Source organism: Manis javanica, chromosome 2 (assembly GCF_040802235.1).
Source record: "Manis javanica isolate MJ-LG chromosome 2, MJ_LKY, whole genome shotgun sequence".
Taxonomy (NCBI): domain Eukaryota; kingdom Metazoa; phylum Chordata; class Mammalia; order Pholidota; family Manidae; genus Manis; species Manis javanica.
Window position 1 is genome coordinate 185,725,497 of NC_133157.1, and position 27,557 is coordinate 185,753,053.

At 41.4% G+C, this 27,557-nt stretch overlaps 1 long non-coding RNA gene across 1 annotated transcript in view; it reads left to right on the forward strand.

Moving 5' to 3' along the window:
• The window catches only part of LOC118967848 (uncharacterized), a 108,230-nt gene that overhangs the window by 35,041 nt on the left and 45,632 nt on the right, over positions 1-27,557 (forward strand). The gene's annotated exons all lie outside the window — the stretch shown is intronic.

Consider the following 27,557-nt stretch of genomic DNA (forward strand, 5'->3'; position numbering starts at 1 on the left):
TTTTCAGGATTGCTTTGGCTATTCGGGATCTTTGGTGTTTCCATATGAATTTTTGAACTATTTGTTCCAGAATGTTGCTGGTAATTTGATAGGGATTGCATCAAATCTGTATATTGCTTTGGGCAGGATGGCCATTTTGACAATATTAATTCTTCCTAACCACGAGCATGGGATGAATTTCCATTTGTTAGTGTCCCCTTTAATTTCTCTTAAGAGTGACTTGTAGTTTTCAGGGTATAGGTCTTTCACTTCTTTGGTTAGGTTTATTCATAGGTATTTTATTCTTTTTGATGCAATTGTGAATGGAGTTGTTTTCCTGATTTCTCTTTCTATTGGTTCATTGTTAGTGTACAGGAAAGCCACAGATTTCTGTGTGTTAATTTTGTATCCTGCAACTTTGCTGTATTCCGATATCAGTTCTAGTAGTTTTGGAGTGGAGTCTTTAGGGTTTTTTATGTACAATATCATGTCATCTGCAAATAGTGACAGTTTAACTTCTTCCTTACCAATCTGGATTCCTTGTATTTCTTTGTTTTGTCTGATTGCCGTGGCTAGGACCTGCAGTACTATGTTGAATAACAGTGGGGAGAGTGGGCATCCCTGTCTTGTTCCCGGTCTCAGAGGAAATGCTTTCAGCTTCTCGCTGTTCAGTATAATGTTGGCTGTGGGTTTATCATATATGGCCTTTATTATGTTGAGGTACTTGCCCTCTATACCCATTTGCTGAGAGTTTTTATCATGAATGGATGTTGAATTTTGTTGAATGCTTTTTCAGCATCTATGGAGATGGTCATGTGGTTTTTGTCTTTCTTTTTTTGATGTGGTGGATGATGTTGATGGATTTTCGAATGTTGTACCATCCTTGCATCCCTGGGATGAATGCCACTTGGTCATGGTGTATGATCCTTTTGATGTATTTTTGAATTCGGTTTGCTAATATTTTGTTGAGTATTTTTGCATCTATGTTCATCAGGGATATTGGTCAGTAGTTTTCTTTTTTGGTGGGGTCTTTGCCTGGTTTTGGTATTAGGGTGATGTTGGCTTCATAGAATGAGTTTGGGAGTATTCCCTCCTCTTCTATTTTTTGGAAAACCTTAAGGAGAATGGGTATTATGTGTTCTCTGTGTGTCTGATAAAATTCCGAGGTAAATCCATCTGGCCCCGGGGGTTTTGTTCTTGGGTAATATTTTGATTACCAATTCAATTTTGTTGCTGGTAATTGGTCTGTTTAGATTTTCTGTTTCTTTCTGGGTCAGTCTTGGAAGGTTGTAGTTTTCTAGGAAGTTGTCCATTTCTTCTAGGTTTTCCAGCTTGGCATATAGGTTTTCATAATAGTCTTTAATAATTCTTTGTATTTCTGTGGAGTCTGTTGTGATTTTTCCATTCTCATTTCTGATTCTGTTGATTTGTGTTGATTCTCTTTTTCTCTTAATAAGTTTGGCTAGAGGCTTATCTATTTTGTTTATTTTCTCAAAGAACCAGTTCTTGGTTTCATTGATTTTTGCTATTGCTTTATTCTTCTCAATTTTGTTTATTTCTTCTCTGATCTTTATTATGTCCCTCCTTCTGCTGACTTTAGGCATCATTTGTTCTTCTTTTTCCAGTTTTGATAATTGTGATGTTAGACTATTCATTTGGGATTGTTCTTCCTTCTTCAAGTGTGCCTGGATCGCTATATACTTTCCTCTTAAGACTGCTTTCGCTGCGTCCCACAGAAGTTGGGGCTTTGTGTTGTTGTTGTCATTTGTTTCCATATATTCCTTGATCTCTATTTTAATTTGTTTGTTGATCCATTGATTATTTAGGAGCATGTTGTTAAGCCTCCATGTATTTGTGAGCCTTTTTGTTTTCTTTGTAGAATTTATTTCAAGTTTTATACCTTTGTGGTCTGAAAAATTGGTTGGCACAATTTCAATATTTTGGAATTTACTGAGGCTCTTTTTGTGAGCCAGTATGTGGTCTATTCTGGAGAATGTTCCATGTGCACTTGAGAAGAATGTATATCCTGTTGCTTTTGGATGTAGAGTTCTATAGATGTCTTTTAGGTCCATCTGTTCTAGTGTGTTGTTCAGTGCCTGTGTGTCCTTACTTATTTACTGCCCAGTGGATCTATCCTTTGGGGTGAGTGGTGTGTTGAAGTCTCCTAAGATGAATGCATTGCAGTCTATTTCCCTCTTTAGTTCTGTTAGTATTTGTTTCACATATGCTGGTGCTCCTGTGTTGGGTGCATATATATTTAGAATGGTTATATCCTCTTGTTGGACTGAGCCCTTTATCATTATGTAGTGTTCTTCTTTATCTCTTGTTACTTTCTTTGTTTTGAAGTCTATTTTGTCTGATATTAGTACTGCAACCCCTGCTTTCTTCTCACTGTTGTTTGCCTGAAATATGTTTTCCCATCCCTTGACTTTTAGTCTGTGCATATCTTTGGGTTTGAGGTGAGTTTCTTGTAAGCAGCATATAGATGGGTCTTGCTTTTTTATCCATTCTATTACTCTGTGTCTTTTGATTGGTGCAATAAGTCCATTAACATTTAGGGTGACTATTGAGAGATATGTACTTATTGCCATTGCAGGCTTTAGATTCGTGGTTACCAAAGGTTCAAGGTTAGCCTCTTTAGTATCTTACTGCCTAACTTAGCTCGCTTATTGAGCTGTTATATACACTGTCTGGAGATTCTTTTCTTCTCTCCCTTCTTATTCCTCCTCCTCCATTCTTCATATGTTGTGTGTTTTGTTCTGTGCTCTTTTTAGGAGTGCTCCCATCTAGAGCAGTCCCTGTAAGATGCCCTGTAGAGGTGGTTTGTTGGAAGTAAATTCCCTCAGCTTTTGCTTGTCTGGGAATTGTTTAATCCCGCCATCGTATTTAAATGATAGTCGTGCTGGATACAGTATCCTTGGTTCACGGCCCTTCTGTTTCATTGCACTAAATATATCATGCCATTCTCTTCTGGCCTGTAGGGTTTCTGTCGAGAAGTCTGATGTTAGCCTGATGGGTTTTCCTTAATAGGTGACCTTTTTCTCTCTGGCTGCCTTTAAAACTCTTTCCTTGTCCTTGATCCTTGCCATTTTAATTATTATGTGTCTTGGTGTTGTCATCCTTGGATCCTTTCTGTTTGGGGTTCTGTGTATTTCCGTGGTCTATTCGATTATTTCCTCCCCCAGTTTGGGGAAGTTTTCAGCAATTATTTCTTCAAAGACACTTTCTATCCCTTTTCCTCTCTCTTCTTCTTCTGGTACCCCTATAATACGGATATTGTTCCTTTTGGATTGGTCACATAGTTCTCTTAGTATTGTTTCGTTCCTGGAGATCCTCTTATCTCTCTCTCTATGTCAGCTTCTACACGTTCCTGTTCTCTGGTTTCTATTCCTTCAATGGCCTCTTGCATCTTATCCATTCTTCCTATAAATCCTTTCAGGGTTTGTTTCACTTCTGTGATCTCCTTCCTGACATCTGTGATCTCCCTCCAGACTTCATCCCATTGCTCTTGCATTTTTCTCTGCATCTCCATCAGCACGTTCATGATTTTTATTTGGAATTCTTTTTCAGGAAGACTGGTTAGGTCTGTCTCCTTCTCAGGTGTTGTCTCTGTGATCTTTGTCTGCCTATAGTTTTGCCTTGTCATGGTGATAGAGATAGTTTGTAGAGCTTGTACGAGTGACAGCTGGAAGAGCTTTCCTTCTTGTTGGTTTGTGGCCTTCCTCTCCTGGGAGAATAGCGACCTCTATTGGCTTGTGCTGGGCAGCTGTGCACAGAGAGGGCTTCTGCTTCCTGCCTGGCTGCTATGGAGTTTATCTCCACTGTTGCTGTGGGTATGGCCTGTCTCTGGCTGCTTCTCCAAAATGGTGGGGCCCTGTTGGAGGGCTAGTGGCTAGGAGGCTATTTATCTCCATAAGGGGCCTCTGTGCTCCCTGCTGCCCAGGTGGTTAGAGTGCCCAGAGATCCCCAGATTCCCTGCCTCTGCACTAAGTGTCCTGCCGTGCTCCTTTAAGACTTCCAAAAAGCACTCTCCAAACCAAAACAACAACAGCAACAACAAAAGAAAAAAAAATTAAATTAAATAAATAATTTTTTTAAAAAAAGAAAAAAAAGAATAACGCACGATTTTCTTTGTCCTCAGGCACCCGCTCACCGGTCTTGCTTCCCTGTTTCCCTAGTATTAGGGTCCCTGTCCCTTTAAGACTTCCAAAAAGCAATCGCCAAAAAAAAAAAAAAAGGCTGCTCCCGTTTCTTTGTTCTCTGGCGTTGGCCTCAGGCACTGGCTCACTGGTCCTGCCACTCTGTTTCCCTAGTATCCAGGACTCCACGCATGCACTGTATCTGCGCTCTGGTCTGGATGGCTGGGGCTGGGTGTTCAGCAGTCCTGGGCTCCTTCTCCCTCCCTGCTGACTCCTCTCCACCCACTGGGAGCTGGGGGGAGGGGTGCTTGGGTCCCACCGGGCCGGAGCTTGTATCTTACCCCCTTCGTGAGGCGCTGGGTTCTCGCATGTGTGGATGTGGTCTGGACGTTGTCCTGTGTCCTCTGGTCTCTATTTAAGAAGAGTTGTCTTTGTTATATTTTCATAGATAAATGTGGTGTTGGGAGGAGATTTCTGCTGCTCTACTCACGCCACCATCTTGGCTCCACTCCCACAGGCACTGTCATTTTATTCACACCAGAAATACACACCTCAAGAGTGCATATGTTGTAAGGACAGTTTTCTCTAGTTTTGTAACTAACAAGACCAATAATAACTAATTAACTAACTAAATAAATAACGAATAAGCTAGCTGTTTATAGGTGCTTCATTTCCTCCTGTCCATTTACCAAAATACACCTCAAGAGTGTGTATGTTGTAAGGATAGTTTTCTCTAGTCTTGGAACTAACAAGACTAATAATAACTAACTAATTAACTAATAAACTAGCTCTTTTTAGGTGCTTTATTTCCTCCTGTCCATTTACCAAAATGGGCTCTAATCTTTCCAAGATTGTATATATACCTTATATATTCATATTAAAGCATATTTTTATTAATCTGCCTCTGCTCTGTTTTTACTCTCTGACTCAGCTACAGAGGAAGAATTGACATATGTGAAGGGTGATGTTGTGAGCCAGACTTAACTATGAAAAATTTTCTGTGGCCCAGTGACTGGGACATGGAAGTAGCCATACCTTATGACTGCACATGCTGAGTCCTGAAATCTGTGTGTTGAGTGTATGGGCTGATAGTCCAGGGGGAAGGAAAGTCTGAAGGAGGAAAAATGGGTTGCCTTTTCCCTTTTCTCTTCCACTGTTCTGATCTTGCTGGAGGCTAGGTAATCCTTGCTATGGCATAGGAAACCATCTGTCATGGACTTGTAGCCCAGGACTTAGCTACATGGAGAAACTGCCAATGGTGTGGCTGTACCATTATACTGATGATATCATGCTCACATCCGATTCTCTTTCAGACCTAGAAGGTGCAGCATCTCAACTGCTGTAACATTTACAGGAGAAAGGATGGGCTGTGAACAGTACCAAGGTTCAGGGACCTGGTTTGTCTTTCAAATTCTTGGGGGTCGTCTGGTCAGGTAAGACCAAAGTTATGCCAGAAGCAGTTATAGATAAAGTCCAGGCCTTTCTTACCTTACAACTATAGCATTGCTACAGGAGTTTCTGGGTCTTCTAGGCTACTGGAGAGTGTTTATCCCACACTTGGCACAAATTCTGAAGCCCTTATACCAGTTGGTATGAAAGCACATCAGGTGGGACTGGGATGAGACATGTGCATCTACCTTTACTACAGCAAAATGGGCAGTCAAGGCCATGCAGGCCTTGAGTGTGATAGACCCATCAATACCCTGTGAGCTGGATGTTCATGTAACTGAAGACAGTTATGGCTGGTGTCTCTGGCAGCAGCTTAAACAAACTTGCCAACTTATTGGATTCTGGTCACAACTCTGGAAAGGGGCAGAGGTACAATACACTGATAGAAAAACAACTGGCTTCCATGTATCATGCCTTGCTGGCTACAGAACCCATCATTGGAATGGCCCCAATAAAGGTAATAATCACCTATCCCATCTTGGGGTGGGTACGAGACTGGACCCAAAAACCAAGGAGTGGTGTTGTACAAATGCCCACACTGGCAAAGTGGGGTGCTTACCTACAGCAGCATAGTGCCCTGTCTAGTAGCCCCTTGAGTGAAGAACTTCAATGCTTGTTGGGGCCAGTGACATATGACTAGTGAAAAGCAGGAAGAACTTGCTTTTGAACCATTAGTAGCAGAGAGTCTCTATTGGGAGGGAAGAGCCCCTATACCGGAAGATGCATGCTATACAGATGGCTCCAGCTGCAGGCAGCCCCCAAAATGGAGGACCATAGCTTTCCATCCTAAGACTGAGACAATATTGGTAGAAGCTGGTGAGGGGGAAGAGCAGCCAATGGGCAGAGTTGTGGGCCGTGTGGCTGTGATCAGCCAGGAGCCCTCCCCTATAGTTGTCTGCACTGGCAGCTGGGCTGTCTATTGGGGCTTGACCTTGTGGCTACCATCCCGGTACTGTGCCAACTGGCTGGTTGGTCACCAACCCCTTTGGGGGCAAGAATTGTGGCAAGACTTATGGGCCTGTGGTCAGACTAAAATAATTACAGTATACCATGTGACAGGTCATTTGCCACTGGCATCCCCAGGAAATGATGAAGCAAATAAATTGGCCCAGATACATTGGTTAGAAGGAAAGCCTGCCTCTGATATAGCCCAATGGTTACACCAGCATTTGTTGCATGCAGGGCAAAAAACAATGTGGGTTTAGCCTGTCAGTGGAGCTTGCCTTTGACCTTTGAAGAAGTTAGGAGAGCCCAGTAGGAGTGTGTCATATGCTCTAAAAGGGACTTACACTGAGTTCCACAGCAACATGGGACAATAGCTAAGGGGCCTATACCTCTCATCAGGTGGCAGATAGAGTGTATTGGGCCTCTACCTGTGTCAGAAGGATATCGGTATGTCATGACTTGTGTGGACATAGCTACTGGACTTTTGGTTGCTTTTCTTACCCATTGTGCAGATCAGCAGATGACCAAAAGAGGCCTGGAGCGTCTCTTTGCCTCCTATGCCCAACCCCAGGTATTTGAGAGTGATCAGGGCACCCATTTTACTGGACATACACTGCAAGAATGGGTACGACAGCTGGGAATCAAGTGTAAGTTTCATGTGTCATACAATCCTACCTTGGCAGACATGATAGAGAGGCACAATGGCTGTTAAAATCTGGACTGAAGTCAAATACCAGTAGTCTGTGGGGATGGTCAGTCCGCTCATGGACTGTGCTACGGCGTTTGAATGAGAGACCCTGAAAGGGAGCTCTGAGTCCCATAGACATGTTAACACATATGAACACCTCCCCTATACAACTGCAAGTACAAACCAAGGAAGAATCACTGAAGCTGAGGTTCGGCCACCAGAATAATATCTTGCTGCCAGCACCAACTGCACTGAACCCCGGAGAATCCATTGAGTGGATGTGGTCTTGTCCCTTTCAACACATGGACCAATGAGGGCTGGCTCTCCTGGCACCTTGGGGACAAGGCCTGGAAGCTGGCCTCCTGTGTATTCCTGGAATAACTGCAGAGTGGCCCCCAAAGATTACAGTAGTATATCCTGAATGGCCAGAAGGTAGGAGCATCTTACCGGGGAGTTTTGTTTTATCATTATGGCCAGTGCATGCACCTCCAGTAGCACTATACATAGACCCTTCAGTAACCCCCATGGGGAAAGGAGTAAAAGTATGGTATACTAGACCTGGAAGGGACCCCCTTCCTGCTACAGTCCTATCACAGGACCACTCTCTTAAATGCATCATCTTACCTGATGGACAAGATTTGTCTATATTGGTGTCATTAAAACATGTGTCTTATTGCCCCTAAGGTCTTTGTGGATTAGGAACTTCCTTGGCTTGAGGACTATTATAATCTTTGTTACCTGTATCAAAATCTTGTTGTATCTTAATTTTTGTTATTATCTCTAAGTTGTTGTTAGCTTCTGTTGCTGTTGTGGAATCTGGTTACAGTGCTCCAGCTTTCTCTCACAGGGACTATTGCAGAACATTGAAAGCATGTAGATTGTAAGGTGAGAATCCTGGAGGGGTGGAGTGTGGGGAAGTTGGGGTTTCTATGGCCAGGATCCTCACTGAACTTAAACTACTTGAGGATGTAACTGGCCTGTTGCTAGGCTACTGCTTCCACACCCATAGGCAATAAGCTTACATACAGAACTTGGCCCAGTGCTCTGGGTAGAGGCAGAGACACTAGTGCTTGATCTACTGCTGTGAGAACAAGTCGGGTAATGAACCCTTTCACCCCAAAGAAATATTCTACTGTCATTTCTTTGGTCACACTGAATCCATAGTGACCTTGCTGGGGGCTGAAACCCATTGGCAAGACACCACGTAATGGGAGTAATTACTGCAAAAGTCAAGAAGAAGGATACCTGTTATATTCAGGGAGCAGTAAGTAAACTAATGTGGCTAGAATCGAGTCAGCAAGTGGGAGGGAGGGAGGAGGGGAGGACGGAGACATGGGCTGAGGTCCCTGCACCTGCTGGTTTTGTAATCACAGAAATTTGACTCAACCATAAGTGTCTCAGTGAACTCAGTGATTTCTCTATGACCTATTTACCTCACCAGAGTTTTGAAAGATAACATAGGGAAGTAATTTATAAGCCATGTTATTATTCTATACATAAAGATAGATGGATGGATGGATAGAGGTATGGGCTGACTTTTTGGGCTCACCCCCCAAAAAATTCATATTTAAATTAAGTTTGGGTTGAAGCCCTTCCCCAGTGAGAGATGGTATTTGGAGATGGGGCCTTTGGGAGGCAATCAGATGTAGAAGAAGTCATGAGGGCGGAGCTGCCATGATGGTATTAGTGCTTTTGTAAGAAGAGGAAGAGACTACAGATATTTCTCCCTCTACCCTGTAAAGACAACAAAACGTGGCCATTTGCAAGCCAGACAACCGGACCTTACCAGGAACTGAATCTGCCTTGATCTTGGACTTCTAGTCTCCAGAGCAGTGAGAAGAAATGTCTATGGATTAAGCCCCCAGTCTATGATATTTTGTTATCAGCTTGAGTTGATTAATTATAAATAGGTTAGGTAAGTAGATACGTAGATATCTGGATGGTGGATGGAGCTAGAGCCTATACAGAGATATGTATACTTAATGAGCTCCACGGCAATAGGGCTTTGATTGCCTTTCTGTATGGAGTAAACATATGGAAAAATATGATAAGTGAGCCTAAATATGCACAGTGTTGAGCCTAGCACACATTTACGAGATTAGCTCAGTAAAAACAAAGAACACCATCACAGAGAGGCTGCTGGACTCCTCCAGGCACCGTGCTGCCTGATTCATTTACTCGAAGTTGTTTATTACAGTTCCAGAGGATCAAAGCTCCTGCTCCCTGGCTGCAGAGAATCGCCTGCCCTTTGTAGTCAGACCGGCCTCTTAGAAGCAGGGTTGAAATCCAGTTTGCTTCTAATAGTTCCGCATCTACTCTCTGCCATGCCAGCCAATATTACCAGGGACAAATCCTTAAAATTCATACTTCTTGGCCTGTTTTTTATTTTTATTTTTTTAGGCCTTCAAGCTAAAAATAATGATCCTGAAATATAGCAAGCATTTATCAAATGTGTGAGAGATGTAAGGATGATTCTGAATTTCATGTTTGGATGCATTCATACAGTTGTAGCTATTTCTAAATAAATAGAAATATTTTATTTATTTATGAAAATAATACATGAACTTGATAGCAACTTGAATAATACTGAAATGCAGCCCTTCTCACTGCAGAATCCCTCTGGGGAGACAGTTTTTGGCACTTTGATGTGAACCCCCATACTCAGCGGACCTAGCCCTCAAGTCTGGAGGCCTGGCTTCTCCTCTTTCTCCCCTCCTTTACCCTGTGACCTGGGAATGTGGCCCCACTGAAAGCAAATGTACCATCCAGTCATAAATACCCCTCTTACTTGGCGTTCTCGTAGAGACGTTGGGATAAATTAAAAAACGATCCCATCAGCTCTAGAAATAGAGTCCTCAATAAAAGTTCATGGCCACTGCGACATTTTCTAAACTAAAAAGTGGGAAGTGTGGTCTCACCAAGGGTTCTTGCTAATTTCTGAATTTGGTTTTATGAAAAAGAAAGCTCATAAAATTTAAATCTCTTTGGGTAAATTTAACATTTAACCCATTGCCATCTGTGGAAAGAATTAAATTACAATTGACCCTTGAACAACACTGGTTTGAAAAGTGCATGTCTACTTCTATGGAGACTTTTTTTCAGTAAATGTATCGAAAAAGATAGTTGGAAATTTGCGACAATTTGAAAAAACATGCTTTTTTCTTTAGTTTGTTTATTGAAGAATATAGTATATGATACATACAGCATAAAAACATGTTAATTGACTGTTTATGTCATCAGTAAGGCTTCCAGTCAACCATACGCTATTAGTAGTTAAGCTTTTGAGGAGTCAAAAGTTATACATGTTGTACCAAAACATCTACGTAAGTCCTTTCATTTGTACCATTCCTTCAAATAAAGAAATTTGGTACCGCCCCCCAAAAAAGTTATACATGCATTTTCAACTATGCAGGGGTTGGAGCCCCTAAACCTGTGTAGTTCAAGGGTCAGCTGTATTTGAATCGGATTGTCCTAGAAAGCTTGATATGATTGTGGCTGTATTAATGATGCTATAAGGTAAATAACTCTTTTTCTTCCAAGAAGATTAAGTGATATATAAACAACTTCTATTAATCCTTTTGTAAATATTGAAATCAAGTTCAATGAAAATCAATTACTTATCAGGCTTCTCCTAAGAAACGTGGCATAATTAATATTTAAGAGGAACTGTAGAATTCTGATTAGTAACTATACCGTCTTTAAAAATCCAGATTAGGACATTACTAATGTCAGTTCAAGCTTGAAAAAAATGTGATCTTTGTCTTATGTCATGATCTATTTTACATTAAAAGCCTTTAGAGGAAATTTTATGCAAGATTTCAGGTTTTTTTTTTTTTTTCTGGTTTCTTTTCAAGGAAGTTTCAGGATTTAATAAACATGGAGGTGAAGCAAACGTCTCAGATTTCTAGGAAAGAGATTGCAAATTCTTTAACACCAGAGCTCTCCTAACAAGAAAAGCTGGTGATAGAAACATGCCAAGAACTTTATTTTATGACAATTGGAAATAGTGAAAGTTTAGTACTAATTTGATTAAGCTATGCTCTAGAAATGCAGATAGCACAGCAGCTATGATATTTCTTATAGGTTCTGAAATTAACAAAAACCTCATTGCAGAATAGTTTTATTACATTTTATATTACTTATAAATTACAGTTATACAAACATGAAAATAGGCTTCTGTTATTTGAGATCTCTCATTTTATGCTGTCCTTGGAACAATTTATCCTCAAATCAAACACTAAGCACTTAAAAAAATTTTATTAAGGTATGATTGATATACATTCTTATGAAGGTTTCACATGAAAAAACAATGTGGTTACTACATTTACCCATATTATCAAGTCCCCACCCATACCCCAATGCAGTTACTGTCCATCAGTGCAGCAAGTTGCCAGAGATCCACTGTGTGCCTCCTTTGTGATACACTGTTCTCCCCGTGATCCCACACACCATCTGTACTAAACATAATACCCCTCAGTCCCCTTCTCCCTCCCTCCCCACCCGCCCTCCCACACCCCTCCCCTTTGGTAACCACTAGTTCCTTCTTGGAGTCTCTGAGTCTGCTGCTATTTTGTTCCTTCAGTTTTGCTTCATTGTTATACTCCACAAATGAGGGAAATCATTTGGCACTTGTCTTTTTCCGCCTGGCTTATTTCACTGAGCATAATGTCCTCCAGCTCCATCCATGTTGTTGCAAATGGTAGGATTTGTTTCTTTCTTATGGCTGAATAGTATTCCATTGTATATATGTACCACATCTTCTTTATCCATTCATCTACTGATGGACACTTAGGTTGCTTCCATATCTTGGCTATTGCAAAAAATGCTGTGATAAACATAGAGGCGCATATGTCTTTTTGAATCTGAGAATTGTATTCTTTGGGTATATTCCAAGGAGTGGAATTCCCGGGTCAAATGGTATTTCTATTTTCAGTTTTTTGAGGAACCTCCATATTGCTTTCCACAATGGTTGAACTAGCTTACATTGCCACCAGCAGTGTAGGAGGGTCCCCCTTTCTCTGCATCCTTGCCAGCATTTGTTGTTCTTAGTCTTTTTGATGCTGACCATCCTTACTGGTGTGAGGTGATATCTCATTGTGTTTTTTATTTGCATTTCCCGGATAATTAGTGATGTGGAGCATCTTTTCAATGTGACTGCTGGCCATCTAAATTTCTTCTTTGGAGAACTGTCTGTTCATATCCTCTGCCCATTTGTTAATCGGTATTTGCTTTTTGGATGTTGACGTGTGTAAGTTCTTTATATGTTTTAGATGTTAACCCTTCGTCAGATATGTCATTTACAAATATATTCTCCCATACTGTAGGATGCCTTTTTGTTTTGTAGATGATGTCCTTCGCCGTACAAAAACTTTTTAGTCTGATGTAGTCCCATGAGTTCATTTTTGCTTTTGTTTCCCTTTCTTGAGGAGATGGGTTCAGGAAGAAGTTGCTCATGCTTATATTCAGGAGATGTTTGCCTATGTTGTCTTCTAAGAGTTTTATGGTTTCATGACTTACATTCAGGTCTTTAATCCATTTTGAGTTTACTTTTGTGTATGGGTTAAACAATAATCCAGTTTCATTCTCTTGCATGTAGCTCTCCAGTTTTGCCAACACGAGCTGACGAGGAGGCTTTCATTTCCCCATTGTATGTCCATGGCTCCTTTATCGTATATTAATTGACCATATATGGTTGGGTTTATATCAGGGCTCTCTAGCGTGTTCCATTGGTCTATGGGTCTGTTCTTGTGCCAATACCAAATTGTCTTGATTACTGTGGCTTTGTAGTAGAGCTTGAGGTTGGGGAGCGTAATAACCCCCTGCTTTATTCTTCCTTCTCAGGATTACTTTGGCTATTTGAGGTCTTTTGAGTAAACACTAAGTACTTTTAAGTTGCCTATTTCACAACATCAACAAAATTAAGTTCCCTGTTTGTCTTAATTTAGAGTATTCTGCAAGAAAACATTATTCAGATTTAATAAGTGTTTTACAGATTTAAAGGGAATGGAAATACATAGAGTCACATGATAGCTTTTTAAAAATGGGATTTGCATTCTCTCTGCAGGTAACTATAAAACAAAAAAATGAAAACTCAGAACCACAACAGATGTTATGGAATCTAAAGCTCTATATTGCATTCCCACCTTAAATACACATTTGTTCTTGTTTAATCTTTAAAATCATAAATAACCAACCACCTTGTCTAGTGTCTTTAATGGCTGTGTGTCCAGGACCTTAAGTTTCTTCCCACTTTGGAGATGCCAGGACATTCTTATTTACATATGTGTGAAACTTATATACGTACATATTCACAAACTTACAAAGTGTGTATGGCCACAATTTACAAGGATAGTTTCATTTTTCCCTGCATGTCCTGGTGTTAGACTCAGAGCAGATGGGACACATCATCTCTTCTGGGGTCTAGGTCTGAGGTAGGTAAACTGTACACTGGAGAAAGCATAGACCAGAAAGAAACCTGGTACAAAAAGTTTCCAGGTTGAACTGGGTTCCAAAAACAGCCACCAGATTTACCCAGATTCAACTCTGACACACACCACCCGTGGCAGTTAAGTGAGTCACGGATACAGCTTGTGTTACAGGATTGACCAGATTTGGAGCACTGCACCAGGGTCATTCTTTCCCCATTTTCTCCTCCCAGCTTTACCTTTGGCCAGGCTACACACCAGCACAAGTGGACCTTTGTTTTACTGCCCACCCAGCAAAGTCAGTGGGGCTGCCATTCTTGTGTTTTTTCCCATCTGCACAAAAACAGCCCTCCTCCTACCCTCTAAATCAAGATTCATGTTGTGGGCAGCAGCTTTTGTTAATAGAACTTGAACTTGAAGGATGAAAGAGAAACAGAATTGAGTTGCCTTTTAGGGGATTAATTGAACTCAATCCTGGATGAAATGAACCACTTGAATGTCACTGCTCTCCTCCTCTCCCCTTCCTCAGTCCACTCCTGCAACATCAGGTTCCTGCCACTCTGTCCTAATGCCAGCTTCTTACAGAGGCTTTGTACAGCATATTAGTTCTCTCCAGTCTTCACTTCCTGGTTCAGTCAGTCATTTGTTCATGAGTTCAACATATTTACTGACCTTTTACTATGGGTCAGACATTGTGTTGGGGATGCAAAGATCCATTCATTCCATCACTCAATTATCAATATGTGTTGAGCAACTATTATGTGTTCTAGATGTCAGTTATACAGCAAAGAACAAAGCCACCTTCATGGAGTTTATAATCTATGGGGAGGGTGGTAGAGACAAACAGTTTACATATATAAATTATATACTATTATCAACCTTAAAAATAAAATAGCCAGTTGTTTTACAAGCAAAATGAAGTTACTCAGGAATAGCAGAGGTAATGCAATTCTGGACATGCAAACTAAGGCAAACAATAGGGAAGTCCCCAAGAACAAAGGAGAAAAGTGTTCTTTTATAGAGGAAAGGAGGGAGTTGGGAGGGCCTATTTTGAACAAAAGCCCAGTCCATTGGAGGAAACTGGGAGTTTGAAGTGTGGCAACTTCTCACTGGTTGATAGGTGATGGCTTCTCATTGTCTGGGCTGTTGCTGGGCAAAGAGAAAATCTTCCTTCCTCCAGATGGGGTAGTCAAGTAAGCCCCTTCCTGCCCAGGAATGTGAAGTAAGCTATGAGGAGTGGCATACATGCATGAGAGCTCCCCAACTCCATTTTAAATGAGGTTCCTCTTTATGAAATTTTATGTACTGTTAGATAAGTTTCCGAAGAAAAGTACAGCTGGAAGAGGGTTGGAAAGTGCTAAGTGGGGTGCTGACATTTTAAATTGGGTGATTATGGAAGGCTTCCCTGTAATGATGATATTAAATAATGACCTGTGGGAGGCGAGGGAGCATGCCCTGTAGATGTCTGGGGAAGATCCATCCAAACAGAGGAAAAGCCATGCAAAGGTCCTGATGGAGAAGACTTCTTGTTATGATCGCTAAGGAGTCAAGAGCATGGCTGGGACACCATTTGTGAGGGGAAGAGTAGCAGGAGATGAGTTCAGAGAAATAAGGTGTAGGGCAGATCATATAGGCCTTATAGGACGCCAAAACAACTTTGACTTCAACTCTGAATGAAACAGGGAGCCATTGGAGGGTTTTGGGCAGAGGAGTGACATGATTTGCTGTGGTGACAAAGGAGTGGATGGGGGAGGTTGGGGAAGAAGCAGGGAGATCAGCTAGAAGACCCCTATCCTAATACAAGAGACCAAGGTGGCATGGAGCTGGGAGGAGGGTGGTGAGGTGTTGAGAAGCAGCAGAAATCTGGATATATTATGGAGATAGAACTGGCAGGATTTTCTGTGGATCAGGTACAGGATGTGGAAAAAAAAAAAGGAGGTATGACTAAAATTTTAGGCCTGAAGTTTGGAAAAATGAGAATGAGACACAATATGTGCCCTCGAAGGGCTGACAGTCTGACAAGGGCCCTTGCATTAAGGAATGCCTGCCCGTCATAGGGCAGGTACTGCAGGAGAAATTTCCGTGGGTCAGAAGTCTGGGCCCAGCAGAGCTGGGTGCTGTGCTCAGGGTCTCACCAGCCATCAGCTGGGGCTGTAGTGTCCTCTGGAGCTCAGGTCCTCTTCCAAGCTCATTCAGTTTGTTGCCAGAATTCAGTTCTTCTGGTTGTATGTCTATATTTTCTGCTTTCTCGATGGCTGTCAGCCAGGGTGGCTCTCAGCCTTGGGAGGCGTCCCTCAGGTCCCAGCTGTGCGGCCCCCACAGGCAGTGCTCAACGTGGCAGCTTGCCTCCCTCTTTGGGGCCTGCAGGACAAATCTCTCTTGTCAGTCAGCTAAGATGGAATCCTATGCAGCACAGCAGAGTCACAGGAGAAACTTCCCATCATATTCCCAAGTCCTGCTTCCATAAGAGAAGGGGGTTAGTCAGGACTTGTGTACCAGAGGGTGGGCCATTTAGAATCTTGACTATTCTACCCACTATCCTCCTTTCCGCCCCTTTCTCCCCTCTCTCTGCATTCTTCAGGGACTTAATCTCCATGTACTTCCTACCTCTGGAAAAATGTAAGTCATATTCTAGAAGAGGAATTTTATTGTCAAAGGGGAATTTGGAATGAATCAAAGGAATCTGAACAGAATGAAACCTCCCTTGCTGGCTAATCTAAACTTGACCGGATTTGTTTACTGAACCATACTATTCACTGTGTTCTAGGTTGTGCTGTTTAAATACTTTATAGACATCATTTTATTTAATTCCCTCAACATCTGTATGAGGGCATTGGTATCCCCATTTTACAGATGAGGAATCTGAGACTCAGAATGGACTCTCGCAGGCTCATACAGGCAGCAGCCAGAGGTTGCCCGTCTGTCTGAAGGCCTGCTTTAAGCCCCGGGCCATACTGCCCCTGGTCATCATTTCACCAGGGGGCTGTGGTGGGGAGTGTGGGGGGAGGAGCAGCAGAGGCACCTTGCAGGGTGGCACGCCTCCACTGCACTGAATAGGAAACGACACACATGGGGTACTTGTGCATCAGCCAGCCAGCCACCTTTTTCTTCTCTCTGTCACTGATGGTGTCTGACATTTTCAAATCGACCTTCAGGCATCTTCATTACAAACACAACTTTGAATAAGAGAAGAATATTTTAAAATCAGAAGAAGACACTGTGTGTGGGTTAGAACCAAGGCAAAGCTTCCAGCTCTTAGGCCTTGCATACATTTGGCTAGAAATCAATGGACGATGAAATAGGAATGCTGACTGCCCTGAGCAGAGCACACAGCTCCCCTGGGCCATCACCCAGGCCTTTGCAGGGGCCGGTTATACCCTGGTTTCACTTCTTCAGAATTTAGCTCTTGATTTTTGGCTGCCAGGATTTTGACCAGGGCTTACAAAGGAGGCAAGAAGCTGTTGGCACAAAATGGCCACATTTCTCTGTTTTAGAATCTCTGTCAACAGACATGGATGGTGAAAGCAGCACAGAAAGTCTAGTGACCATGTATGGGGAGCAGCTAAGTACACTGGAAGACCGTGGGTGTTGGCACAAGTCCTGTGTTTATGCACCTGCTTTGCCAATTGATAACTGTTTAATTTAAGGGAAATTTTTTTTCTCTTAATGATACAAATTTATGTCATTCACTAGTATACTGAAGCAATTTAAATATAAGCAAGAATTGATCTCTTTTTAAAATTGAGGTATAATTGACATATAACATTGTATTAGTTCAGGTGTACAACATAATGATTCAATATTTGTATATATTGCAAAATGATTAACAATAAGCCTAGTTAACATCCATCACTGCACACAGTCACCCATTTTTCTCCTCATGATGAGAACTTTTAAGATGTACTCTCTTAGCAACTTTCAAATACAACATACAGTGTTATTAGCTATAGTCACCATGCTGTACATTGCATCTCCACTAAGGGAAGAATTTTTTTTTTGAGAGGGCATTTCTCATATTTATTGATCATATGGTTGTTAACAACAATAAAATTCTGTATAGGGGACTCAATGCACAATCATTAATCAACCCCAAGTCTAATTCTCAACAGTCTCCAATCTTCTGAAGCATAACGAATAAGTTCTTACATGGTGAACAAGTTCTTACATAGTGAATAAGTTCTTACATGGTGAACAGTGCAAGGGCAGTCATCACAGAAACTTTCAGTTTTGATCACGCATCATGAACTATAAACAATCAGGTCAATTATGATTATTCGTTTGATTTTTATACTTGATTTATATGTGAATCCCACATTTCTCCCTTATTATTATTATTATTTATTTTGTAATAAAATGCTGAAGTGGTAGGTAGATGCAAGATAAAGGTAGAAAATATAGTTTAGTGCTGAAAGAGGGCAAATGTAGATGATCAAGTGTGTGCCTACAGACTAAGTATTAATCCAGGCTAGACAAGGGCAACAAAACATCCACAGATGCAGAAGATTTCTCTCAAAACAGTGGGGGGTGAGGTTCTAAGCCTCACCTCTGGTGATCCCCAATTTCTCACCTGATATTCCCCCTGTGACTGTGCCTGTCTTAGGTTGTTCCTCCCTTGAGGAATCTTACCCATCTCTGGCTAACCAGTCATCTTCCGGGGCTATACAGGGAAATGTAAAGTTGGTAAGTGAGAGAGAAGAAACATTGTTTGAAAAGGTTAGCTTTTTACTTCTTTGCAGATTTATGCCCTGTGGCTTCTATGCCCAGCATTTGTCTCGAGGTATCTTTACCACTTGGAAGAATTATGATACTCAGTAGTTTCGATATGAGGCATGAATTCTACTTAGGGGTTGTAATTATGAAGGAAGAAGAGAAGCTATAGAAGTAGCAGATGGAAGAAAACATGGGAAGATTGATTATTTCTTTGACATATCTTCTTGTAGTGTAACATAAGTGTGTATAGGTTTTAAATTACTAATCAAATTGCATGCACACATTAACATAATAGGAATACAGCTACATAACCAAAGCAGACCTATAATTACCAGCCATATCCAGTGAAACCAAGAAAACCAGTTAGGCACCCTAGGCATTTGGCCCATTTGTGAAAACTTATCAATGATATGATGGATATTGTCTAACTGAATTTGAATATTTTGAGAAAAATCAGACAAATTAAAACAACACATTTCTGGGAACTGTTCACATCCCATATGTTCTTTTAACAGTAGATAGTCTATAGTCGCAAGATTTTGGAGCACTGCAACTTGCACTTCTCCTAATTCTTGGTTGAGTTCTGACAGTATAGATCCAGTCAAATTTGTTGTTTTACTGTATGCACAGGCCAGCTTAGATATCTCCTTCTTCATTCCAATGGCAAGTCCGGGAACTGGTAGGATGAATGCAGCTACAACTGCAACAGCACCAGGATCTTTGTTGAAGTTTTTGATGATCATCTTCTGGAATGACTCTTACAGAGAATGTTGATGTTGGAAGTTCTTCTTCATATCGTATCTTAATTCGTTTTCTGGGTGGCCAAATTGATCCTCTGTGTAAACACAACAAACCCTTTGCCCACACTTTGATATGCCCTTTACACCATTGTGAAGAATTTATTGGAGATCACCACACAGGAACTGCTTTGCTTTTTTTTTTTTTAGAGAAAGGTATATTATCAGAAAAATGTACTTCCATAGCTGATCATCTCACACCCTTTAAATGATCAAAATTAAGGATATTTAAAGTATGCATTAATCGGTGATTTTCAGTTGGTTTTATCCTATCAGGGAGTAATCCCTTTTTTTAATTATAATTTTAATTTTAATTTTTTGTTATCATTAACCTACAATTACATGAAGAACATTATGTTTACTAGGCTCTCCCCTATACCAGGTCCCTCCCAACAAACTCCCTTACAGTCACTGTCCATCAGCATAGCAAAATGTTGTATAATCACTACTTGTTTTCTCTGTGTTGTACAGCCCTCCCCTTTCTCCCCCCCCATTATGCATGCTAATCATAATACCCCCTTTCTTCTTCCCCCCCCTTATCCCTCCCTACCCACCCATCCTCCCCAGTCCCTTTCCCTTTGGTACCTGTTAGTCCATTCTTGAGTTCTGTGATTCTGCTGCTATGTTGTTATTTCAGTTTTTCCTTTGTTCTTATACTCCACAGATGAGTGAAATCATTTGGTATTTCTCTTTCTCCACTTGGCTTATTTCACTGAGCATAATACCCTCTAGCTCCATACATGTTGTTGCAAATGGTAGGATTTGTTTTCTTCTTATGGTTGAGTAATATTCCATTGTGTATATGTACCACATCTTCTTTATCCATTCATCTACTGATGGACATTTAGGTTGCTTCCAATTCTTGGCTATTGTAAATAGTGCTGCGATAAACATAGGGGAGCATCTGTCTTTTTCAAACTTGAGTGCTGCATTCTTAGGGTAAATTCCTAGGAGTGGAATTCCTGGGTCAAATGGTAAGTCTTTTGAGCATTTTGAGGAACCTCCATACTGCTTTCCACAATGGTTGAACTCATTTACATTCCCACCAGCAGTGTAGGAGGGTTCCCCTTTCTCCACAACCTCGCCAACATTTGTTGTTGTTTGTCTTTTGGATGGTAGCCATCCTTACTGGTGTGAGGTGATACCTCATTGTGGTTTTAATTTCAATTTCTCTGATAATTAGCGATGTGGAGCACCTTTTCATGTGTCTGTTGGCCATCTGTATTTCTTTTTTAGAGAACTGTCTGTTCAGTTCCTCTGCCCATTTTTTAATTGGATTATTTGTTTTTTGTTTGTAGAGGTGGGTGAGCTCTTTATATATTTTGGACATCAAGCCTTTATCGTATCTGTCATTTACAAATATATTCTCCCATACTGTAGGGTACCTTTTTGTTCTATTGATGGTGTCTTTTGCTGTACAGAAGCTTTTCAGCTTAATATAGTCCCACTTGTTCATTTTTGCTGTTGTTTTCCTTGCCTGGGGAGATATGTTCAAGAAGAGGTCATTCATGTTTATGTCTAAGAGGTTTTTGCCTATGTTTTTTTCTAAGAGTTTTATGGTTTCATGACTTACATTCAGGTCTTTGATCCATTTTGAATTTACTTTTGTGTATGGGGTTAGACAATGGTCCAGTTTCATTCTCCTACATGTAGCTGTCCAGTTTTGCCAGCACCATCTGTTGAAGAGACTGTCATTTCGCCATTGTATGTCCATGGCTCCTTTATCAAATATTAATTGACCATATATGTTTGGGTTAATGTCTGGAGTCTCTAATCTATTCCAATGGTCTGTGGTTTTGTTCTTGTGCCAGTACCAAATTGTCTTGATTACTATGGCTTTGTAGTAGAGCTTGAAGTTGGGGAGTGAGATCCCCCCTACTTTATTCTTCTTTTTCAGGATTGCTTTGGCTATTCGGGATCTTTGGTGTTTCCATATGAATTTTTGAACTATTTGTTCCAGAATGTTGCTGGTAATTTGATAGGGATTGCATCAAATCTGTATATTGCTTTGGGCAGGATGGCCATTTTGACAATATTAATTCTTCCTAACCACGAGCATGGGATGAATTTCCATTTGTTAGTGTCCCCTTTAATTTCTCTTAAGAGTGACTTGTAGTTTTCAGGGTATAGGTCTTTCACTTCTTTGGTTAGGTTTATTCATAGGTATTTTATTCTTTTTGATGCAATTGTGAATGGAGTTGTTTTCCTGATTTCTCTTTCTATTGGTTCATTGTTAGTGTACAGGAAAGCCACAGATTTCTGTGTGTTAATTTTGTATCCTGCAACTTTGCTGTATTCCGATATCAGTTCTAGTAGTTTTGGAGTGGAGTCTTTAGGGTTTTTTATGTACAATATCATGTCATCTGCAAATAGTGACAGTTTAACTTCTTCCTTACCAATCTGGATTCCTTGTATTTCTTTGTTTTGTCTGATTGCCGTGGCTAGGACCTGCAGTACTATGTTGAATAACAGTGGGGAGAGTGGGCATCCCTGTCTTGTTCCCGGTCTCAGAGGAAATGCTTTCAGCTTCTCGCTGTTCAGTATAATGTTGGCTGTGGGTTTATCATATATGGCCTTTATTATGTTGAGGTACTTGCCCTCTATACCCATTTGCTGAGAGTTTTTATCATGAATGGATGTTGAATTTTGTTGAATGCTTTTTCAGCATCTATGGAGATGGTCATGTGGTTTTTGTCTTTCTTTTTTTGATGTGGTGGATGATGTTGATGGATTTTCGAATGTTGTACCATCCTTGCATCCCTGGGATGAATGCCACTTGGTCATGGTGTATGATCCTTTTGATGTATTTTTGAATTCGGTTTGCTAATATTTTGTTGAGTATTTTTGCATCTATGTTCATCAGGGATATTGGTCAGTAGTTTTCTTTTTTGGTGGGGTCTTTGCCTGGTTTTGGTATTAGGGTGATGTTGGCTTCATAGAATGAGTTTGGGAGTATTCCCTCCTCTTCTATTTTTTGGAAAACCTTAAGGAGAATGGGTATTATGTGTTCTCTGTGTGTCTGATAAAATTCCGAGGTAAATCCATCTGGCCCCGGGGGTTTTGTTCTTGGGTAATATTTTGATTACCAATTCAATTTTGTTGCTGGTAATTGGTCTGTTTAGATTTTCTGTTTCTTTCTGGGTCAGTCTTGGAAGGTTGTAGTTTTCTAGGAAGTTGTCCATTTCTTCTAGGTTTTCCAGCTTGGCATATAGGTTTTCATAATAGTCTTTAATAATTCTTTGTATTTCTGTGGAGTCTGTTGTGATTTTTCCATTCTCATTTCTGATTCTGTTGATTTGTGTTGATTCTCTTTTTCTCTTAATAAGTTTGGCTAGAGGCTTATCTATTTTGTTTATTTTCTCAAAGAACCAGTTCTTGGTTTCATTGATTTTTGCTATTGCTTTATTCTTCTCAATTTTGTTTATTTCTTCTCTGATCTTTATTATGTCCCTCCTTCTGCTGACTTTAGGCATCATTTGTTCTTCTTTTTCCAGTTTTGATAATTGTGATGTTAGACTATTCATTTGGGATTGTTCTTCCTTCTTCAAGTGTGCCTGGATCGCTATATACTTTCCTCTTAAGACTGCTTTCGCTGCGTCCCACAGAAGTTGGGGCTTTGTGTTGTTGTTGTCATTTGTTTCCATATATTCCTTGATCTCTATTTTAATTTGTTTGTTGATCCATTGATTATTTAGGAGCATGTTGTTAAGCCTCCATGTATTTGTGAGCCTTTTTGTTTTCTTTGTAGAATTTATTTCAAGTTTTATACCTTTGTGGTCTGAAAAATTGGTTGGCACAATTTCAATATTTTGGAATTTACTGAGGCTCTTTTTGTGAGCCAGTATGTGGTCTATTCTGGAGAATGTTCCATGTGCACTTGAGAAGAATGTATATCCTGTTGCTTTTGGATGTAGAGTTCTATAGATGTCTTTTAGGTCCATCTGTTCTAGTGTGTTGTTCAGTGCCTGTGTGTCCTTACTTATTTACTGCCCAGTGGATCTATCCTTTGGGGTGAGTGGTGTGTTGAAGTCTCCTAAGATGAATGCATTGCAGTCTATTTCCCTCTTTAGTTCTGTTAGTATTTGTTTCACATATGCTGGTGCTCCTGTGTTGGGTGCATATATATTTAGAATGGTTATATCCTCTTGTTGGACTGAGCCCTTTATCATTATGTAGTGTTCTTCTTTATCTCTTGTTACTTTCTTTGTTTTGAAGTCTATTTTGTCTGATATTAGTACTGCAACCCCTGCTTTCTTCTCACTGTTGTTTGCCTGAAATATGTTTTCCCATCCCTTGACTTTTAGTCTGTGCATATCTTTGGGTTTGAGGTGAGTTTCTTGTAAGCAGCATATAGATGGGTCTTGCTTTTTTTATCCATTCTATTACTCTGTGTCTTTTGATTGGTGCAATAAGTCCATTAACATTTAGGGTGACTATTGAGAGATATGTACTTATTGCCATTGCAGGCTTTAGATTCGTGGTTACCAAAGGTTCAAGGTTAGCCTCTTTAGTATCTTACTGCCTAACTTAGCTCGCTTATTGAGCTGTTATATACACTGTCTGGAGATTCTTTTCTTCTCTCCCTTCTTATTCCTCCTCCATTCTTCATATGTTGTGTGTTTTATTCTGTGCTCTTTCCTGTTTTCTTTAACTGCTTTTAGTGGGTAGTTGATTTTATTTTTTTACCTTTAATTAGTATTTGGTTGATCTGCTTTCTTTGCTGTGATTTTATTTTCTCTGGTGACATCTGTTTAGTTTTAGGAGTGCTCCCATCTTGAGCAGTCCCTGTAAAATACCCTGTAGAGTTGGTTTGTGGGAGGCAAATTCCCTCAACTTTTGCTTGTCTGGGAATTGTTTAATCACTCCATCATATTTAAATGATAATCGTGCTGGATACAGTATTCTTGGTTCAAGGCCCTTCTGTTTCATTGCATTAAATATATCATGCCATTCTCTTCTGGCCTGTAGGGTTTCTGTCGAGAAGTCTGATGATAGCCTGGTTTTCCTTTATAGGTGACCTTTTTCTCTCTAGCTGCCTTCAAAACTCTTTCCTTGTACTTGATCTTTGCCATTTTAATTATTATGTGTCTTGGTGTTGTTGTCCTTGGGTCCTTTCTGTTGAGAGTTCTGTGTATTTCTGTGGTCTGCTCGATTGTTTCCTCCCCCAGTTTGGGGAAGTTTTCAGCAATTATTTCTTCAAAGACACTTTCTATCCCTTTTTCTCTCTCTTCTTCTTCTAGTACCCCTATAATACTGTTCCTTTTGGGTTGGTCACACAGTTCTCTTAATATTGTTTCATTCCTGGAGATCCTTTTATCTCTATTTCAGCTTCTATGCCTTCCTGTTCTCTGGTTTCTATTCCATCAATGGCCTCTTGCATCTTATCCACTCTGCTCATAAATCCTTCCAGAGTTTGTTTCACTTCTGTAATCTCTTTCCGGGCATCTGTAATCTCCCTCTGGACTTCATCCCTTAGTGCTTGTATATTTCTCTGCATCTCCATCAGCATGTTTATGATTTTTATTTTGAATTCTTTTTCAGGAAGTCTGGTTAGGTCTGTCTCCTTCTCAGGTGTTGACTCTGTGATCTTTGCCTGTAATTTTGCCTTTTCATGGTGATAGAGATAGTTTGCAGAGCTGGCACGAGTGACGGCTGTAAGAACTTTCCTTCTTGTTGGTTTGTGGCCTTCCTCTCCTGGGAGAACAGCAATGTCTAGTGGCTTGTGCTGGGCAGCTGCATGCAGACAGGGCTTCTGATTCCTGCCCAGCAGCTATGGAGTTTATCTCCGCTGTTGCTGTGGGTGTGGCTTGCTTCGGGCCACTGCTCCGATATGGTGAAGCCGCATTGGAGGGGGAGCGGCCGGGAGGCTATTAATCTCCATGAGGGGCCTCTGTGCTCCCTGCTGCCCAGGGGGTTAGAGTGCTCAGAGATCACCAGATTCCTTGCTGCTAGACTAAGTGTCCCAGAACACTTCTGTCTGGTTTTGGGGTCCCTGTCCCTTTAAGAATTCCAAAAAGCCCTCCAAAAAAAAAAAATTAAATAAACAATTTTAAAAAAAGCCGCTTGCTCGCTTTTCTTTTTCCCTGGGCACCAGCCTCAGGGACCTGCTCACAGGTCTTGCTGTCCTGTTTCCCTAGTATCCAGGTCCCCACACATGCACTGTGTCTGCGCTCTGGTGCGGATGGCTGGGGCTGGGTGTTTAGCAGTCCTGGGCCACCTCTTCCTCCCCGCTCCGACTCCTCTCCTCCTGCCAGGAGCTGGGGTGAGGGGTGCTCAGGTCCCGCTGGGCTGGGGCTTGTATCTTACCCCCTTTGTGTGGCGCTGGGTTCTCGCAGGTGTGGATGTGGTCTGGATGTTGTCCTGTGTCCTCTGGTCTCTATTCTAGGAAGAGTTGTCTTTGTTATATTTTCATAAATATATGTGGTTTTGGGAGGAGATTTCCGCTGCTCTACTCACACTGCCATCTTGGCTCCATGAAGGGGAGATTTTTAACCTCTCTGAGCCTCAGTTTCCTTGTCTGTAAGCTGGATACATGAATGCCAACCTATTTACGGGAGGTATTCACTCACCTGGCTCTGGCTGCACTAGCCCTGCCTGCAGTAAGTGTTTGGTAATGGACAGCTGCTGCCGTATTGCTTTTATAGCTGTTGCTTTTCTGCCCTGCCCTGTCTGCCAAGTTCTAGCAGAGGTCCCTCCAGGCTCGTGTGGCTGCTTAGTCAAATTGCAGGCAGGAAATGTCACATGTCCTAAGCAGCCTTCATTTAGGTTAAGCTCCTAAACAAGCCTAGGGCACCAGGGAAGTTTTTAGTGTTAGAAGATGTTCAGAGCTACCCTGATGGGTGCACAGGAGTTAGCAAAAGAAGAGTGTGGAAAGGGGATCCAGGAAGAGGATCAGCACGTGGAAGCCTCAGAGGTGAGATGTGGGGCATTCCAGCTCTCCCTGGTCTGTTCGGGCTGAAACTTAAGTCCTTTACGTTTTCCTTCTCTGATGTTCAGATGAATGCCTGTGGGAGTTTAAAACATATAAAATGTCACCATTTCTATCACTTAGAGGTTTAAGTGTTTTTGAAAGGTTTGTGTATGTGTGAGTGACATACACACACACACACACACAGTTACTTTAAGACAACGCTCTCCTAAAGTTTGGTGATGATTCCAGTCTTAGGAATCAGTCTATTTTACAAACTGTGAGCTAGAGGAGGAAACCCACTGCTTCTCTGATGCAACTACTCCTGGGAACACTTCCACTGCATTATATGAAGTGGCAAACCTGTTAGCTCAAGATCCAGGCCCTGCGGTAAGTGCTTTACCTGCATGATGTCAGATATGTTATGGTCTTTATCCACTTGCCCTTAACTCTGTCTGTAGGCAAGTTCAGTTCCTCTAGACACAAATTTGATACGAGGACCGATTTTGTAACTGTCCACCCTGCCTAACTTGGTGACTGGGGTTTTTGCTTGTTTGCTGCTCTTGTTATTCTGGAAGCCTGAACGGAGGTGCTTTGTACCCATGGCCTTGTGACCTGGGGGGTCAGAGACCACAGGACTGTCCACACTGTGAAGGGAGATGAGTGCTTTCAGCTTTGGGGCACTGCCTTTACTGTTTCCAGCTCTTTGATTTCAGGCCCATATCATATTTAGCTTTGTTTGCATCCTGTCTCTTTCAAACTATGCCACAGAACTGCACCATTTAGTAATAAAGTATCTTCTCCTAGGCCTCCTGAAAAAGAAAGCAATGAAAGGAGGGAGGGAGGGAGGGAAGGGGGAAGGAAGAAGGGAGAGAGGAAGGGAGGTAGGGAGGAAACAGGAAGTGAAAGTCCTCATGTCAACCAGAGGAAACCAGGGCAATGCCTCTGTTCTGGACCTCCAGATATTATAATTTGTAGGCAAATACAGTTGCAAAAGGCATCACAGATTGCTTCCACTCTGATGGCTGAGATCAGGCCCAGCGTACAAGGTCAGGCTCATGGCCTGTCAGCCCATCTTGCCTGGCCCTCTGTCCATGCACCATTCTGAAGCTTGGTTTTCTCTCTGTTTCCATTCTCTTCTCTCTGGAGTCTGCTGTTCACACGCAGGGGTTACTATGGTAATAGAAAAACCCTGTTATGTTAGACATTTTGTACAAGTATAATTTAGGCAGAAGCATGAAACTGTTGTGTTTATCTGTTTATGAGGATGAAAGCTCAGATTCTGAGTTCCCAGAGGTGTTGAAGGGATTCAGGTCTAGGTAAAACTTAGAGCCCCTGGAAGGGTGTCAGTGCCTTGGCCACTGGCCTGGAATGGACTGGCAGGCCTGGGGGGACCAGAAATGGCTTGGAGTGGGGCAGAGGACCACAGCCCCTCCATCCCTCCCTTCAGGAAACTTTCAGACTCCAAGGTTGCACCTCAGCCCAGCACCCAAGAAATCTGCAAGTGCATAAGTGAGC